The sequence below is a fragment of the Plectropomus leopardus genome, chromosome 9 (assembly GCF_008729295.1).
Source record: "Plectropomus leopardus isolate mb chromosome 9, YSFRI_Pleo_2.0, whole genome shotgun sequence".
Taxonomy (NCBI): domain Eukaryota; kingdom Metazoa; phylum Chordata; class Actinopteri; order Perciformes; family Serranidae; genus Plectropomus; species Plectropomus leopardus.
The window spans coordinates 13,257,136-13,277,763 of NC_056471.1; the positions used below are offsets into that span (position 1 = coordinate 13,257,136).

Here is a 20,628-nt window from a genome sequence, read left to right on the forward strand (position 1 = left end):
TCAGAGGAAGCACCAACAGTGGGCAGACTAAAGCAGTTTAAATATGGAGGCCTGAATGAGATTTGCTGATTGATTGCATAGAAAATAATCGTGTGATCCATCAGCTGATCTGGCTGGGATGTGAGCTGAGCTTAACACTGTGGCCTGCCTGAACTAACACTATGCTCAATTTTTGTTTAAAAACGTTCAATCATAAATCAACTTTACAACATCTGCTTAGCACCAAACAGCATACTGACAAAGTTAGCAACCAGCTGGTAAACACAGTGGAACTTTTAACGTATCTGAATTAGTTAATGTCGCTCAGGGGTTGGTAGAGACCAAAACAGAGAATGAAAAAAGAATGAATCTTGGACTTCCATTCATCAGTTGACCAGACACATGGCTCCGAATGAATATTGATGTTGCTGGATGCTGAACTGTTGACTAACATATGCATTCAGCTTATCCATTTTAGAGGATAATAATGTCAGTTTTTTTGTATAGAGCTTATTGTGCTGCCCCCAGTGGCCAAAAAATAAATAAATAAAATAATTAATGCATATGTAAACCTTACTTGAGTGTCTCAAGTTTCCAGCTCTGGTGAAACGGTCTCTGTCCACACTATGAGGAGGAATAAAGAAGGTGACTCAGATGGACAGACTCATAAGTCACCAACAGATTACTGACGGTTGACTACAGCGATTGACAGCTCACTCCAAGCTCAGGATGAATGATGGAGGGCGGCTCTCCCAACATCTCCGAGAAAACTCTGCCTCTCAGGTAGTGTTCCCTCCAGTCGAAGAGGAGGCTGTGTCGCTCCGTTAGCCGATTAGCAGCAACACTGAAAAAGTACAAACCAATCTTGAGCCTTTGATGTCCCTTTGCATAGCCGCTCTCCCTCTCTCACTCACCACAGACTGCAACCATATTTTCCCTCCCGCCCATTCCTCCCCTCCCACTCTCACTTTGCTCTCCAACTTTCTTCTCTCCCCACTCTCTCATCTCCCTCTGCTGAGCCAGATCTCTTCCATATTCCTTTTGCTCAGGTCCGCAGGCTGAGACAGACTTATTTAACAAGTGCCTGGCAGGCTGGGCGGTGCATGTGGCAGCTGTGGGAAAGAGGTTGATGTGGCCCTCTCTACCACAGGAGAGTGAATCCCAGGGAGGGAGTCTCCAGATGGGCTCGGTTTGAAGCACTTCACCCCTGGTTCCCCTAGATGAGTCCCATACGGGATAACGCTGCATATCTGAATACTAAATGCAGATTGAGTGAAATTAATTACCTGACTGTAATTTAGGCCTTTATTTACATACTGCACCTGGTACTTTTTTTAGAGTTTGTAGTATTTAAACTACATTTCTCGTCTACGCTAAAGTGGAGTGGATGTTTTTTTTAGTAATGCCCACAAGAAACTGACCTCTGTCACCACACATTCACTATGTGTGACAGATGCTTTGATCTATTCCTGCTTCAATGCTCCTCTCTCCTCCGACTTCTACAGGCTGCTGGTATTCTCCCTGCGTGCCTCTGTGCTGACACTGCTTTCCTCTGCATCCCATTGATTCAGGAGCCCTGAGTGATAGATGGGTTTAATAAAGCAAGGTGCAGTCCCCCCAAATAAATGAGCAAACGCAGGATTTATTACCAACATCTGCATTTTAAGGGGAGTAAACATGGCCTAAGCTGGGAAACACAGTTTCATGATACTCCCACAACCCAAAGTCTGGGCCAGAAACACTTGGGCATGCACACAGCTTGTGCACATAGACACACTAACATGCCTATTACACACACACACGCACACACACACACACACTTCCAATCACTGCCTTTTCTCGCTCCATGTCCTTCATTCTCTCTGTCACTTAATTCTGACATCTTTTGCTATTCATCTTTCTCCTTCAATAAAAGGAGACCTTGGTTCGTCGAAGATCTTTTTGGCATCTCTCTTCTTCTCATTTACTCACGTTCTTGTCTTTTTTTCTTTTGTCTTACCGCTTTTATTCTGACAGACATTCCCTCCTTTTGAAGCTGCAGAGCGGTTTCTCTTTGAACCAAAGTGCTCATCACTAGTTTGTCAGCCTATATAATGGTCTTTCTGTCATAAACAGCAGCACATTTTATTTGCCCTCTCCTTTTTTTTTTGCCATGACAGTGCTACAGGCTGCTTAGTGTTGGTGATTTATCCATGCACGGTGCCAGTGGAGCTAAATCTCTACTCCCCTTGGCACTGAAACAGTAGTGTGCATGGTTTAATTTCAGCTCTGAAAGACTGTCGTGCTGCAGTGATAACGCAGGCCTGTTTGCCAGTGATTGGACTAATTAATAGGCTCACAGATGATTCGCGGCTGTCTTACCCAGCCACTGTGGAGGAGGGCGAAAAAAGGAGAAGGAAAAAAGGGAGAGGGCATAAGCAAAGTAGCTTGACCCGTGAACTTCACAGCCTCTTAAGGAACGGCAGGTTCACTCATTAACTTTCATGTGCATGAAAAAGAGATTAAGCTATAAAAGGGCACAAAATCACACCCACAGATCACTGCAGTTTTTCCCAAAGCATGTTTGTTTATTAATGACAGCATTTTGACCGCTCGGTCGATAATTATAAACACATTTAGCAGCTCTTGCACACACTTTTTCATTCTCCCCTTCGTACTCCCCCCTGCTGCTTGCAAATCTGATACCCTGAAAGGTTTATACAGGACTTTGTCCCTCCCTTGCGCTCCCTTTCTGTCTCACTGCAGATGACCCACTAAAGCTTTATACAATGAGTGCTACTCTGATAGCTATCCCTCTGTGTAATTACAGACCGAACTGTGACTAAATGAAAGAAATGGTGTGTTTACCACACATGCATTAGTCAACAATATGTTTCACGAGGGGGGGAGAGGTATTTGAGCGCAGACTTGACTGCTGACAATGATGAATGACTGCAGTGTATAGCAGCTGAGCAATTTGTCCGCAAACCTTAAGTCTGGAATTTAAGTGTCAGCCTAAATTGTATGTATGCACACACACACACACACACACACACACACACACACACACACACACAAACTCAATAGACTTGTTTGTCACACACATGTTCCCTGTCTGTTCTTATGTGTGAAGCTCTGTACATCAAGTGCATAGTAAAAAAAGGAATGTATTCACTTCAAAGAATTACTGTTTAAACAAAGCCAGCAGCAGGGGTGACACTGTTTTAACAGAGGGCGCCATACAGCAGTGAGAAATCCTCAAATGTGTGGTGCAAAGTGCTTCACACTCATTTGATTAACCCAGTTTATCCAGTGTAAAGGCACAGCATGGGCGTAATGTGCAACAATGCGAGTACAGATGTCTTGAATTTAACCTCGCTTGTGAGACACATGTGTATCTCTGCAGTGGCGGGTGATGGTAGCAAGTTTGTGTGGGTGTTTGTGATTTTTCTGGTGTTTCTTTTTTTTTTTTTAGCAGGGCTGCGCTCACCTGACACACTACACTAATTTAAGGAGGGCCTGGCCCATATCTCCATACAGACACTGGACTATTAATGAAGCTGATTGCATAAATCATCACTGCTGCCTGCTGCCTCATGTTTTACTGCTATCTGTATTACAGAGGGCCATCAATGTTTTAAATGTAGTCCTCTTCATTCTGTCAGATACAAAACCTTTCCTGTGTTAACAACCCCCATAAATGTCTGGCTCAAATTGAATTATTTCATTTTTGTGGGAGTGGGTCACTGCAAATTCTGTGAAGGCCAAAAAATAAAATATGGAGAAAACAAGTGTCTATTCAACTTAGAAACAGTTTTTAATAGCACCACATTATGTAAATGTGATAACAGTTTAACATGTCTGAGTAAACCCCTGCACGCCATTTTTTACATAAAAGTCTTGACAAAAGTACAACAAAACAGTACTTCTAGCCTGTTCTCAGTCCGAAGTCTACAAATGCCAGCACCTTTGCAGTGCTTTCGGCATAAGATCCAGACGCCAAAAGCCATCTTTCGCATATGAATGACATGATTTGGATGGAGCTACCCACAATGCATTGCTAACTACAGCACCAAACTGTTTTACAGGAATACATTATTTTACTATTGGATATTGGCTGTAAATTAACAGCACTTGCTTATATTGAAGGCTTCATGACTTTATAAATGTCACTGTAATGTGATGCCTACTAAACACACACACACACACACACACACACACACACACACACACAAAAACATATATACACAAAAATACATATGATAATAAATAAATAAACAATCAAATATACATGAAATGATTCATATGATTTAATGTGATGTAATATTTGAGCATCTTGGCACTTTCTTTAGATTATCTTTGAAACATTAGATGACAGCCTACATGCTCATGTGCCATTTGGTTGCATTACTTTACTAGACAGCTCATTTTAGCACAAAGGGAACCAAAAATGTTTTAGCTGCTTTTGCTTGCACAAGCAAACAGCAGGCCTGGCACAGCCTTCACACACAGAAAAAAAGGATTAACAACTCATTCTATTTACAGTTTTAATTTGATAACAGTCACTAACAAAATGAATTTAAAAGTGCGTGACAGTTGCAAGATTACAATCTAGAGCAAAATGTTAATTACAAGGTTGGACCTAGTAAGCAACTTGGTACAAGTGAGAACTAAATGCACACAGTTGTCCAAGATATTGAGCACACTTGATTACAGTACTTGGCCATGTGGCCTCTCTAACTTTAACATTTTATTTTGGTTTCGCTGCATAATACAAGTAGCCATTGTTGCTTTTAGCTACATACAGCTTTTCCATTGTCAGTGCATAGTGACATTACATTTTACCCTTTTTCCCATCAATTTTTCATCCAGTCCTCTGATTGTGCCTCTCCGGCATCTTTGCAAGTTGCTTAGCTCACTCAAACACATGTCGTTTAGCAATTGCTTAAGAAAATAGCAACAAAACTAGAGAAAATGTCACTCAACCACGCAGCACACTGTCACTGTGCCTGTCACCTAAGTCTGAATTTAAAAAAGCTGTCACTTTAACAAAGAGATAATGCAGCAATGTTACATATTCCATGTCTGAAAAGGCCACAGAGCCGACCTTTCAGTCATCACAACTTGATCAGGAGCATTAATATCTCAGAAACTGTAATGCAAAACCTTCTCCACAACCTGTGCTGTGCCATAGTACATACCTTACAACTGTAAGGTCCAAATACATTCATTTGATTGATTAATTTTGTCTATCACAGTATTGGGGTGTTCATTTTAATTTAAAAATAAAAACATACTTTTCTGGGTCTAAATTGTCAAAAAGTCTCATATCTTTCTTTTCACCTGAACTCTCAAAAGGTGCATTTCCTGGCAGCACAAGGCAGATGTGCGACAAGACCACTGCAGAACTTGCCGTGTGTCTGTCCTAACCAGCTGAGTCTTAACCTGGTCCAAAGTGCCATCAGGAGAAGAAGAGTGCAGTCAGCCCCAACCTAATACCAAGCCCTCCCACTGGGGTGAACAGTGTGCAATGCAGCCTTAACTACATAACATTGCTTCTCTGCATGGACCTCTGGGGTTCAAAATCATTGTGTATTCCTGAGCTGCTGGTTCAGGGTTGCTTGGGGGGGTCCGAGAGCACAGCAGCGTGTTAGCAAGCAGTCGGGGCGCGGCTGTAAATGATTCATATTGTACAGGCAGGCACGCTCATGCTAGTGCTGATTTTAAAGCAGCAGCTGAATGATGTCCTCTAACTCAAGGTCTGGGGTCCCTGAGCACACATTACGCCTCAGGTTAGTCACATTAATGAGGAAGAGGTGACCCCCCCACTTCTTTTCTGCAATGTTGTTCACATATGTTTCAGGAGATTTTTGATGAAATGTGGCATTGGAGGGCCATTAGTCCAGGTATGCTCAGTCACTGCAAAGTGGATGGTAATCTGCTCTGGGACAGTCTGTGCTGGAGCCGTTCCCCAGTGGGAATGTGTCAATCTGCCGCCACTGAAATGAACACCTCTTATACCTTACAGTCCTCTTTTTCTCCCTTCTCTCGGGGCTCATTCTCTCATCTTCCCCTAATCTCAATCTCCCTCTCTCTTTCTTTCTCCCACCTTCTGAGCTTGTATTTTACCTCAGTCAATCCCCAAGAAGATGAAGTGGCAGGATAAGGTCGCGGCATCTGTAAAGGCTCTCAATGGGGCTTAATGAATACCATTAATTCAATCGGGGGACTTGTTTGGATGGCCATGGCCTTTGTCCAGTCATGATTAAGCGATGCTATCAGTTATCAATCGTAATGAGCTTTTGTGGTCGTGGGAGACGGGTGCCGGCTGGTGAAATAATAACATCTTGGTTTGATGATAGCGAGTATAGGGCCAGACACCTATCTCATCCTGACCATGTGATATGATGTGTGGGAGGTAGTATGGGCATACAGTATCTCATAGCTTAGAACCAGTCTGATGGATTCATCAGCACATTGTTGCTTTCTGTACGAAGACTGTGATCATTTGACAGTCTTTCTTGTTAGAATCATATCAGTTCATGTCCTTAAAGCAAATGTAGTCAATATCTTAACAACTGATCAAATTAACAACAAAGGGGTCACCTATGAAGATCAATGCTCAGAGAAATGATCCTAAGCCTTATCCTCTTTGGTTGTTGATGTCACGTTGGTTGGTAATATTGTATTTTCAATGATATAAGTGAGTGATATTTTTAAGGAAATAAAGGCAAAATTCTGGAAAAAATAGTTCTGAAATATCCAAGGGAAGTTGACAGAAATAACTATATTTGAGAGTCTGCCTGATATTAGACAGATAACACTACACTTCGCTTCCATCTTCAGTCTCACATTGCGTCCACTCAAACCTATTTCCTTCGGGGAATGGGATTCGATTTCCTCTAACCAGTCACTAGAGAAAAACGTATCTGCCTGATTCTAACATCATTTTAAGTCCACACTGATGCGAGGCAACGCCAACAAACCTGTTTTGCTAGGCACTCTGCAGAGCAAAGTGAAAACAAACTAAATTGTTGGGCGTTACTGAGAAAACATGTTGATTAAGAACAGGCGTGATTTGGAAAAAGAGATGTGGATAAAGTATTGGAGCTGCACCCATTCATTCCCATGAAAGTTGCTCAGTGGTGCCAGAAGCCAAAATGGTTCAATTGCCGCATATAAAATTATCCGAATAGTTGGCACTGCCTCCGCACTGTGTGACCCATAGAGCAGGTACACTAGATAGTTTCGTCGGCGTAGCCAGCTCCTTCAAGTTAAGCACTCTGTTGACATGAAACGTGATAACATAAATCAATCATGCAGCTCTTTTAGACTTTCCAATTGTTATCAAACAACAGCTTGACAATCTTATTAGTCCATTTTAACTGAGAAACCGTCGCTTCATGTCACCATGCCAGAAGAATCAAACTCAGTGGAGAGGGCGAGTTCAAAGGTCTGGACACAGGCAATTCATTATCCATTATCAAATACACGTTATATATGCCCAAACCTAACAAAACTGCATTATCCTACTTTCCAATTTGTGCAAAGCACAGACTGCCTCAAATAGCACACTGCTCAACTTGAAACATGAGTAACTTATCATGCACATCGTTGAGGTATTTAGTGGCTGTTTAATGGAGGGGCTTAACAAAGGGGTCAGTGATCACCTAACTCTGCAGCTGCCCTCAGCTCTACTGAGCATAAGTGTATCTCAGCTCATCGTTGTTGTTGTTGGGTTGTTTTTAAGTTGCACATGATGGTTACCAGGAATAGTTCATTACATTTGTATGCTATGCTAAGCTAAGCGGCTGCTGATGGTAGCTTCATATTTACAATAGCCTACAGATATGAGCAGCTCTAAGCAAGAAAGCAAATCAGCGTATTTCCCAAAATGTTAAAATATTCCCTTAAATTACCACATGTTGATGTGAAGCATGTCCTAACATGATTAAGTATGATATTTTCTTATCATTTAAATACTATTTTAACAGTCAGCCTCCCCTCTAAGAATGTAGTGCCAAAGTACTGTAAATATGGTATAAAAGAAACAATTTTACCTGAGATATTTAAATATATTTCCACTTTTAAATCACCAAATCTTGACTGGGTTTTACTGTTCGTTCCTGTAGTTGCAGGTTTACTTGTCATGTCAGCAATGATGTTCATGTCCTCACGTCCTCATTGAGAATTCAGCATCTGTATGGTCTTTGCCCCACAGGTTTAAATAATTCACACAAAGCACAGTCTCCATTCAGTTTTTATGAGCCCCCAGTGGCAGTTCAAGGCAGTTTCAGCCTGTTTATATCACAATCTCCCTTATGTGCCCTCATCCCAGCCTTTCTTAATTTTGCATTTGGTTGCAGCCTGTGAAGCCTATAACCTCTATGTTCTCTTCTGGTTTTTAATAACAAGCTCCACAACTATTACAGGGATTCTGTAGCCTTAACAAAGAACTACTGTCTTTGTAAACACTCTACACCGATATGATTCATGACACAGGCTATTTAAGTGCACATATGACTTTTAAGATAAACCCAAGGGCAAATTCTTGGATGGCTTAGATGCCGACCAACAAACAAAAACAAACAACCCATCATGCAGAGGCACCAACAGCAACGGGAAGAGCCTATTGTACAGGACGGCTGAGCAGAGCCGCACCAGGCCTGGAGTGATGCACTATTCTCATCTCTCTCATAACGTTATTAAAAGTTTGAGCCTGGAGGCCATGAAGGTTTAGCAGAGGATTATTATTTCAAGCTCCCTGCAAAATAAATCAATCCTTTATCAAAGTCCGCAGTCCCCATGAACTGCGTAATCAAATTGAACAGTGTTCTAGGCTAGTATCCTGTTACTGTTCTATTAAATTGAGCTATTGCTGTGGGAGATGGCTCAAATATAGCCTTCCATATAAGACATGGGTGTTATGCGCAGACAATTGAAAAATCCCATAAATTTGGCAGTGTGAAACATTTTTCCTAAAGGATTCCTTCTTTGAAGTTTTTTTCTCTCTCTCTCTTTCTCTCTCTCTCTCTTTCTATCTCTCTTCATTACCTTCTGAGCGCAGAAAATGTTTTTTGTTAAAGAAAAAGATTGTGGTCTACAGAAAGCTCGCTATGCAGACATTTTACCCTATGCACCAGCCAAATCATCATTTCTTCAAAACTCTTAACTACTCGTGCAATCACGCAACCAAGACTGCCTCTCTGACATTTAGAGAGAATACATCAGCCAGACCTATTCCCATTGTTATATCACATATTCCTGTAATGCAATTTCTGAACAACAGTATCTCCCCCTGCTCCTGCTCTCTCTTTCTCAGGCCGGCGCGCCTGTCCGCGCCCCGTGATTGGACGAGGCCTTCTTGCAGCCTCTGCGCTTCTATTCAGCCGGTTGCTGTTGAAATGGGCCCGTCAAGCGGCAGAGCACGTGAAGTGTTTTTGCTCTTACGGTCAATGAAGGAAATGGCAGTGAATTTGAAAATATGCTGATGACTCCACTTGAAACAGCAATTCGTCTGAATTTAGAAGAGGCCGTGTTTCTCTCACAGACACGCACACCTCCACTCCCCTGGCCTCCTTCACAGGGTTTCCCATGATGTTGGCAGGGATTTCACCTCGAGATAAAACGATATTATCCGGGACAGTGGATACAATGTGTGAGACTACACTACAACAAGACTGGATTTCCTTTTTGTTTGTTTCCAGTCAGTTCTTGGCACAACACGGGAACACATAAACATCTGTATGTGAGCATTGTATAGAAAACCATGATGTCCCTGGGTCAGCAGCATGAACTGTACACGCTGAGCCAATTCTGAGGCTGCTATTCCCTGACAAACGCTGCTCCCCTGACCGTATGGCTCTGTCTAGATATGAAACTGCAGAGCTTCTATTTAGTGTTAAGAGCCACTTAACACCCTTCACTTGCTAAAAAAATGTGAGAATAAAAAAAAACATCACCTAATTAATTTCCTATTCAAATCCAAAGGAATGTTAGCATTAAGCAACATTCATGCAGGGGCCAAAATATCTCATTAAAGAGACGACTGGCATCATGCAAAGCCTTGTATTTATATAGTGGTAGCAAAACCGATGTTTAAAACACATATGAAGAAATTCCTTTACTTCACATGTGTGTGCTTGCATTGGGATTTATTAGTGACTGTTTTGTATGCAAAACACAAAGCACAGCTGGCATTTGCACTTTGCATCTCATCCACTGTAACCTAGTGTGTGTCATTAAAAGGGAGCCTAGAGAAGCAATTTAAATTGAAGCTTTGATTGAACTTTTGATGATTGCTCAGAGGTGTGCTGAGGTACATCCACACTACCACACATACCTGGACGACAAGAAAGAGACGCTCCATCGTTAGAGCTCTAATTAGGTTCTAGAGGAGCGGCTGTGACAGGAACATCACTTCCTGTTCAAAGACATGGACTTTGTCACTCAACTTTTGTACACACGCAGTTTTTTTTTTGTTGGTTTTTTTTCTCTCGACAGTAATGAGCTGGGCTCATCCTTTCTGTTTGCCTCATGCAGGTTTTGTTTTTTACATCCTCACCTTCAGACAGTACATCTTATTTATTTGCTCAAGGGCTTGTCAAATTTAAAAAGCACTGCTATTATCTTGTAACTGCTGTCAATTATGAATAGAAACATCAAACAACCAGAGTATTACCACATCCTTTCCTGTGCCTCTCACACTCATTCACAGACACACAGACACACTCCGGTTCTCTCTTCTGATGCTTCAGTGAATGAATTAAATTACTTCTCTGACTCTACTCATCCTTGTTATTTAAGCAATGTCCCGGCCTGCACCTGGTCCGACTTTGTTGCTGGAGTTGTAGTGGGAGCCTGGTATTTTAAAACAGTGATGGGCCCTCATGCACTGTCAGGGACTGACAAGACCTTTTGCTTTATCTTCTAATGGACTGGTACTACTCTAATGCCAAAGAGAAAAAGCTATATTAAGTAGGTGTAAGTGTGTGAAAATATGCTTTCTTGCCAAGACTTAGATAAGAAAAGTGACTCTCATGTCTATACACTAAATAGGACATTAGCTTAGCTTATCTGCTTAGACTAGAAGCACGGGAAAAAGCTGTTCTGCTCCATCCAAACTCCAAAATATTTTACGCCCAAACAAATGAGATACAACATATTCATTAGTGAGCCCTAGATGTGTTTTGAGTTGTTATTTTTGAATAGCACCAGAAATACACCCACCAACTGTATCATAGTGTGCAAATGGAAGAGAGGTTCATGTTCGTGGCAGCGCAAGATGTAAACATTACTGTGTCCTCCTCGGCTGAGCTGTAACATTAGCTAGCTCAGTGATGCTAGGTGAGCTAGCACTAGTTGCAGGCTTCCCTCTGCATGGTGATTTGGTTGGCAGGTGTCATTTAGCTGTCATGAAATGCAGAGCAGGTGGACCCAAATGCAGGAGACAGCAGGAACTCGAAAAGTTTTCAGTTCAAAGAAACAGCAACTGAACCCCGCATGACCAAATCAAGGATCCGACAAAGACCGAACTGGAAACCAGGACTTAAATACAAACTAGACTGACGAGCAGATGAAGTGCAGAGAACAAAGGCAGAAAAAAGGCAGAGGGGCTCAGGTGAGGGGAATAAAAGACTGAAGAACAAGCAGGGAGCTGATTGGCTGCGACACATCAGGAGAGGGGAGGGGCTAACGAGGCTGATGCAGGACAGGTGTGTGGATGGGTGAATGAGGGAAAGGCAGCACAGGAAGACAGGACGGGAGAAAAACACAGTAAACTGAACCCCCAAATCCAAGAAAGCGCTATTTTCTTAATAACAAGCCAATCAAGTGAAAACAAAGACAGACTAAATAAGAAAGGCAACTAAAATGAGTCTTGTGTAGACACTTAGTCCATTCCTCCCAAAAGTCTGAAGGAATCAGGACACAGCAGACTGTGACATTGGCAGAAGGAAAATACATTGAATTAAAACAAAAAATTCCCACATGAAACTGGTCTGCATTATCTTAACTGACCAGGTCATAATTACTGAAGACTGACACTACTGCTGAGATTTTAAAATGTAATTTTTTGGCACTTTGAGCCCCACAAGGTGAGGCACCATCTTCGATTATATTAAGGAGAAGGCAGATATCTCAACATTGATATCTCCAACACACAGCAATTCATACCAAACAGTCTACAGTGATAAATAGCACTACAGGTAGGAGGTCCAGTATATTTGGGAATGAACTGTCCCTTTAAAGTACCTGTGTTCACAGGGCAGTCTTCCCATATAGGTGCAGTATACACAGAGGTCATCTTTTTACAAGTGCCAGCACCTTTGTGGACCTGTAAATATCATTATATAACAGGTGTGGGGAACCTTTTTCCTATCAAGGGCCATTTTTATGAAGTCCTCTGAGGTACATACTAAATTTATGAACATATATGATGCAACAATTATAGATTTTGATAGTATGAAAAACCACAGTTGTCACGATTATTACATGTAAATACTCCTTCACAAACTCCTTCATGAGGTTTCAGCTTCTTAGCTATTATTTCACTCACCACAAAACTTGTCCTCCAAACACTGTCTCTGTCAGTCTTGTGAAAGCTGATTGTTGGGCACCCCAACGCCGACGAAGCGCATTCATTTTATCAAAACGCATTTGTCCTTTCAGCTTGTCCAGTTTAGCATGTTTCAAGCTGTAATGACGCTCGAGACTGGCCTTCTTCATCACTTCCGGCGCCACAAACTAGCCAAAGTTTGCCTTTCACTTCCACACTGAAATAATCCATTTCTCCTGGAAAACGCGTCCACCTTCCTCTTCTTGGCACTCGCCATGACACGTCACTTGCCAATCAATCCCCAAAGTTATCGCGCGATGGCACGTAACCTCACGTGTTGTGTTCACTGACCCTGAACCTGACTCGGACACGCATAGCCGTCAGTGTTGTCTCACAAAAGTAATTGCTGTCACATTTTTTCCCTGAGTTTATATGTTTATTTTTATAATTGCCTGGTCTCGTGGGCCGTACGCCACCTCAGGTTTATAAGAAAGTGTGTTCGTATCTTAAGTTGCTACCATACATCAACAATACAGTTATGTTGCAGCTGTAGCAGCGGCTGCCATTTACGACATCACTCGATTGGCTGAGTCTGTCTTATTAAAGGCGGAAAACATGAGTAAATTAATCTTTTAAATAATGGGATTTTGCCCTAAAAAATCTTGCCCTATTCACAAGGCCCCTCTCGGCAAGAAAGCGAATAAGCATATTTTCCAAAATGTCAAACTGTTCCTTCAAGGCTAAGATCATCTATGCCTCAAGATGCTTTTGGGAAACATGGCCCAGATCAGTCTCAGATATTATTTCATATGACTCACAGATGAGTCAACAAATTATGAAGTGACCTTTCTATGGGCTGATCTGTTTATTTAGAATGTGAGAACACATAATTCCCTGCAGTTTAGTAAAAAAAAATCCATTTCGTGCCCCCCCCTCCGTCACAGGACAAACTGCGATTAGAATGTGCTGCAGTTGAGTAACAACATACAACTGAACTTTCATCAAAAGCCAATCAGTGGTTTCTAGAGGGACGGACCACAGCTGACTCATATTTCCTTTTGTTATTGTGGAGAGCAATTATAACAGCATAGAAAATCTGTTATGATGTTTGGATTACACATTAGACTGCAAAAGCCAAAGCTGAAGACCAGTGACAAGCACAACCCAAATAAACAGTTACCATCGCAATTTCCTTTTGTGAGAAATAAAACAACTCGCAGCGTGGTGGCAGCTGATGACTGATGATCACTGCACTTCATAATGCAGACTGAACTGTGCAATATATTTGGGTCAACATGAATTCTTTTTCAAAGGGGATATGTTTGCAGTCAGCTGTATGCCAAATCTGTTACTGGTTAAAAGGCGGCTGCCCAGAACTATAATGAAGAAGTGCAATGTCCAGATGTGAAGTCACACTGAGCTACTTGTCACCTCTAATGGGGCGTATTAATGAAGCTCTGCAGGGCTCCAACTCCTGCTACTTTTTATTCATTTGTTTCTGATCCAACACTGCAAGTCCTTCCAGCACTGTACTCTGTCCTCCACATGTTTAGTAAATGTACAAAACTACATGCATGAACAATCAAAGCTGCCATAAATCAGTGGAATACACTCAATAGCTCAATTACACTTTGCTGGTATCAAGGACTTCGTTTCACTTCCAGAGCAGCTGAAACGATCAAAGCATTGATTCAGCAAGATGTTCGAGATGCTCCACAGGGATGTTGGTCCACGCTGACTTGCGTCTGTTATGCAGTGTACCTGCAGATTTTCCATCCATGTTGTGAACATCTATATTTCATCTCATCCCAAAGGTGCTCTATTTTTGCTAAGATCTTAGTCGATTTAAAGAAGAATGTGCTTTAACTGTTGTAATTTAAAGGAATGGCTTGGCATTTGGGAAAATATGATTATTTCCTATTTGGCAGAGAGTTTGATAACGAGATTGGTGGCACTGTCAAATCTGTCCATCAAAGGAGCTGTATGCAACATTCACAGCACTAATATAGCAGCAAACAGCTATTTGCAATGTAAAGACATAGTGGAGTAATGGCATCCTGAGCAGAGAATGAAGTCACACTCCCTGTGTGTGTGTTGTAATCTGAGCTTCTCCGACTGATGTTTCGGTAGCCTGCTTACACATGTTAGTACATGTAAGTCCCTGTCCCTGCGCTTCCTACTGGCTAGCTCTGTGCTACTGTTCTGCACTGTGCTCATGCTGCGGCTATTGCAGATATTCGGACAGCTTCTCTGCAGAAGCGCACTACTCTCCAGATTCCCCCCATGGTTTAAAGTGTTAGCTCTGTTGCGTGGTTGCCATTGTTTATTGCCATTTATGGTGTTAGCAAAGCACCACAATGTGCCAGGCTTTGGAGTCAATTTTTGTCTGGTGTAAACAAAAGTCTTTGACTTATGGACTGAAGGAGCCAAGGGCCGGACCTCTGGTCTTTTGTTTAGTTGAGGACCTGCCCTATCTCCTAAACCACAGCTGCTGACATTACAGAAGCATCAAAGAAGTTTGTGGACAATCAATAGACACTTCATAATGTCCTTTAGAAATCAGGTTATAGTGTAATGTAATTCATTTACCATATATGCTGCCTATAAAGGCTGCTGTTACCTGTGTTTCTTATTATTGAGGTGGATAAGAAGCAGCACAGCTACAATGGCTTTTATTCAGACAGCAGTGTTTAACCATCAGGTTTTACTGTTTGTACTGCAGAATCAAGGAGCAAAGACTTCCCACACCCAGCATTTTGCAGCAGTGCTAATACTGAGGACATACCAATTTCTCCACAGAGCCTCGCCAATCAATAATGTAATGCAGCCGCAAGATATTTTGTGTTTTGAGCAAGAGGTTCAGAATCTTCTGTAAAACCTCCCTGAGCACAACTTTTACTTTTCTTTTTTGGATGGAAATGAGAGAAATGTAGGAAATGATGACCTGGGGAATGACTGAGGAAAGAGGAGGGGGAGTCGAACAGCTCTTACTATATGGAGCTAGAGTCTCTGAAAGTGGACTTTTTCTTTAATCCACTGCTGCATTTGTGAAATTTGTGACGTGTGACCTTAGCCAGGTTGAAGTGTCCTTCAGACCAGGGGTGGAATCTAAAGTTGCTGGGGTACTTACTTGTACTTTACTTGAGTCTTTTTTGTCATGTCACTTTCTACTTAAACTTCACCATAATTCAGAAAATAATGTCATTTTTACTCCACTATATTTATTTAGATTTATTACTAGCCACCTGACACTTTTTCATGCAAAACATACAAGACCTTTATAAAATATGATGTTCTGATAAACTATCTAACAGAATATACAACTATAGTAGAAACAGTTTGTTGATTAATAAATTAGTTGATCAACAGATAATTAACTGGAAGCTATTCTGATGACTGTTGAAGTCATTGCAAACTCATTTTATGGTTCCAGCTACTCAAATGTCATGATTTGCTTTGATTAACTATTTCAGTCATTTTAATTTCTTTTAAAAAATAATTTTCAGGTTTACACAAAAAAACAAACACTGTGAAGGTGTCACTTCGGACTAATTGGGACAGCTAATTATATGTTTTTATTTAAATATTATACTCCTTTAAGGATCTGAATACTTCCCCATGACTGTGTCTCACAAAGACAGCTATGAAAACATCCACCTGCAAAACAATCACGTTTAATCCCGAGTAATGCCCAGCTGTACACAGGTTTTATCAGCATGTAGTAGCAGAACGCAGGACTTGTTGGACAAGGTGCCTTTACCTGCTACTTACATACATGTGTTCTGCCTATCAGCCTGAGCAACCCTTGCCATTCTCATCTGACCTCTCTTGGTTTTTGGTGTCAGGACTGCAGTTGACTGTATTTGTTTTGTGTGTCGCAGCACTCACTCTCTATTAACTCTACATCCTGTATCTGTGGTGCACTGAACTCCCATGAGGACAGCTGTCACTGCAGATGCTGGATCTGGCACATCTATCGCCAGCGATCACGCTGTGTTCAAAGTCGAATCACGAGTCTTGCCCAGTCAGGTTTAGTCAAACAGTAACAGGATCTCTTTTTGGTATCTGCAGTGTTTATGAGTCACACCTGCATATGACCACTCACCGTCTGGAGAAACAGGGTTTTGCATAAATTGAAGACAAATATGGCAAATCTTGAGTCATGGGCTCCAGTTTATGTGTATTGTTATCTCTCATCCAGTGCAGAATGATAATGTGTTTCAGTGCTAATATTTGTTTTTTTTTTCTCCCATCTCATTGTTTCAGTCATGCCCTAAAGGCGTCACATATGAACTCTGTCATCTCTCTGCATCTCTGTTGTCTTTGCCGTCATTCAAATGTGCTTAAAATAGAGAAACAGAATTAGGAAATGTTCAAGAAAACTGATGAGGAGAGCAGTTTAGAAATGTGAAAAACAACTTATAGCAAAAAAACAATCCAAAAAACACTCTCCTTTTGATAAGGCTTTTGAAATATCATTTTACACAATAGGGTATATGCTTGGCGAGCTGATCGATGTCAACTGAACTTGAATGTCAAGTGCAGGTCTCTTCAGGTGCACTTGAAGATAGCTGAAGAGCTAAAGTGTAGAAAAAAGGGAAATGGAATAATTCAGTTGGAATCTGATTTATTCATTGTGTCCTTGGAGAAAGAGAGATAGGGTGAAAGACTGCAGTACGCTACAAATTGAGGGAGCCAGTGAACCAGAAAGCCTTTTTTTTCCATGGTGGTAATCAAAGTATCCTCCCCACAACATGTCTTCCTTCAGCCTCTTGAGTTTTCTCTCTTTCTCTCTCACACACACTCTTTCTCTTTCTCTCTCATGCACACACATATAGCTGTCTACCCCTTACTGACATGTTAGATCAGATTAGCTTTCACAGCCAAAGGCCTGAAGAGGCAGTGAGCACAAGATGCCAGCCTATGCTCGCACAGTCCGACGCATGCAAGAAGTGTGCGAGGACACAGCAGGGGATGATTAGTTGTCCTCTGTGATCAGATTAACAGTTCCTTTCCTCGTGTCACTTTCTGAATGAAAGGCCTCATCCTAATTTGCTTGTTGTTTGTCTCCCATTCTCACCGGGATAAACACTGCCACTGTGTCGCCCTCTTTATAGGTGAGTAAACTAATTCCAGAGAATAGCCTCATGAGCACCATGTACTGCAGTGCAGTGCCATCCTCCTCACGCACCACTCCCCCACGTTGTCTTGTTCCTGTTTGAAAGCAGTCCAGGCATAACAAAGGGGGAAAAACACAAAAGGAGAGGCAGCGAAGCAAAGGAAGAACAAAAAAGCAATATCCTTTCATGCTTTGTCAGAAATGGGTTGTTTGGATCATACAGTAGCATTTCATACAGCCTGAGTCTGTTCCACAGGACTGGTGCAGTGAATAAATTCTGAATCATAGTGTCTGCATCCAAAAATGAAAAAAAAAAAAAGAGAAAACACTGGTCTTTTGCCATGTTTGTTGGATTTGTTATTTGAGCTGTGGCAGGCTGGATCTCTGGAAGGAGGAATTCATTTTAGCACACAATGCAGACCCAGAGACCAGTAAAATGACACAGACTGTCTGGGCAATCTATTTGTGCCGATTCACTGTATATGTGAGAATTTTTCGCACTCTTGGAATAAGCAGGGTTTAAACGATTAACTGTCCCCTCTGCTGTATTTACTTAAATCCTGATGAGAGCATCCTTCCTGAAATATAGTTTTTAAAGCGTACACTTGCGCTGGAATTATAAGCGACACAGCATCCGTGTGCAGTATGTTTTGTAAGCAGTTGGTGGTTATAATAATACATTATTGATTGTGTCACATCTTATAGAGAGAGAAAGATCACATGCCAGATGAAGCTGTCAATGGAGCCCTCAATCAGTGGATGCAAGGCAGGGGAGCGAGAGTGAAGCAGATGGTGCTTACTATTGATCCAAAACATGCACACACACACACTTCCACTGACTAACGGCTCAATATTGGACCTATTACAGGAAAAACTCCTCTCTTTGTGTATTTGTCTGCAGGGGTAACTGATACTCCGCCATACTGGAGTTCAAGTATGCAGCGTGCTATAAAGGGATAGTTCAGTTTGTTTGAAGTTGGGTAGACCGCCATCTTCCGTAGTTAATATACTGATGATGGAAAAGTACCCCCCTACAACTATCCCTTTAAACCTGAGCTGAGATCACTCAGGCCACAAAATCACCCACAGTGTTTTCATCCAGCGCAGACAGGTGCAGATAGCATTCTGAAATAACATTAACACGGACACAGGACCCTTTCTGTACATTTTATTTACAAAATGTATTAAAATTCTATGTACAGCACCTCACTTATGAGGTTCAGCAAATTATGCATGCATCTCTTGCTCTTTTGTACCCACTACTATGCCTGTTTATTTTTTTAAGATTTATTTTCTGCAGAAGGTGAGGTGAAAAAAAATACAGAAAAACCCCAAAACAAAACAAATAAGGCAAAACCGATTTACAAAAGAATAACAATGGCTGGGTTTCTAACCTAAGGTCAGTTTGTGAGTAGCAGAGCTCGTCAAGCATCACTGATTTCACATGCAATTTCATAGAAAAGGGAAAAAAAGGGGAAAACCAATCTTTCATCATGTAATATAAATAATTCTCATTTATCTAAATGTACACATCTTCCTCAGCGTTATTTTTCTTCACATTGTCAAGTTTCTTTTTTATATATATATATAAAACTATCTGCCCATAGTTTCAGGTGATTAGATAGCTATCTTCCTAAATCCTATGGACTCACAGTCTTTTTGAAAGAAAGGAAATTATTACAGCAATATGGAAATGTGCTAAGCTTCAGGGCTCTCCCTGGTATAACCTTGTATAAATCTATTTTCCGTTTGTATTCATATATTTTTCATTTTCATTTACTAAGTGAAGTCACCAAACACTGTTATGCTCATTAAAGGAAATCAAACCAAAAAGCAAAACCACAGCTCATTGTAAAATGTGCAATTGTTAAAGAAAATGGTAATCCAAAATACTACAGTTTAAAAGCCATTACTGTTATCCTTTTAATTGGATTGCAGTTAATCTACAATTGAATTACCCTTTTTGTTTGGTTTTACTTTCATGTACAGGAGACTTGAATGACTTCAGGGAAAGACTCTTTGGAGCGTTGAACCTCAGCGAGTCAGAGCTCCTTTGATATTTTACAAACTGTAGTTCACAAACAGATTTTTTTTTTTTTTTACTCAAGCATGAACACTTTGCGTTATACACTCCTTTGTCATACAAAACACACTCTTGGCAGTATTGGAAGTGCGAATTATGAACTGGTTCTGGAGTGCGTAGAAGCCAAACCAGATCATCTTCTCATCTTTATTAGTCCCATCAAACGTTCAGAAGACAGTGGCAGCAGCACCAGTGTTTAGAGTACAAACAACACACTCGTAATTGTTTTGGGCTGAATGGCGTTTACCTCCAATAAGATCAATCTGTCTTTTAAAACAAGTACAAGGTCAGTATTAGTGACTTACAGTAGTATAAAAGCTATAGTCTAATAACCAGTGTCTTACAGTGCACTGAATAGATCTAATAAAATTATCTGAACACATATAACCAGTGAAAATCTGGCAGCAGAAGGATGAAGAGTAATCGGATCATATTGATTACAAGAAACCAATTAGACACTTGTCATGTAAGATTCATCGTCTCTCTGGCACTTCAAAGTGTGCTTAGGGTTGCAAAGGATGGCTTTAGTTCTCTCATTCATTGTAACGTCAAATGTTTTACATATATATATATATCTATATATTTCAATCACTGCACCATTCTTCTGTTTTGTATGAGTTTGAAGCAAAAAGCAATATCATTGTGAATGAGTTGCATTGATTGGACTCAGAGTTCCATAAGGCACTGAGAGGAGGGAACCGCATCGGCTCTTCCCGTGACCAGTCCAGTCGTGTCGTCATTGCAGATTATCGTGCCGTGTCCGCCCGAGAGGATTTGGCTTGGAGCTCAATCCCCGTGATCCTGTCCTTTCATAGATGTTCAGTCACAGTTGTAAGGGACAATGGAAATGTTTCCTAAACCTGCGTCGACATACAGAGCAAAAGCAAACAGGGGAAGAGTTGAGGTATGTGC

At 41.2% G+C, this 20,628-nt stretch overlaps 1 protein-coding gene across 1 annotated transcript in view; it reads right to left on the reverse strand.

The window, feature by feature from the left end:
- Positions 1–19,650: 19,650 nt before the first annotated feature.
- The window catches only part of gria3b (glutamate receptor, ionotropic, AMPA 3b), a 98,295-nt gene continuing 97,317 nt past the window's right edge, over positions 19,651–20,628 (reverse strand). Inside the window, 1 exon segment of the mRNA XM_042492821.1 lies at positions 19,651–20,576. The gene's annotated coding sequence lies outside the window, so the exon portion shown is untranslated.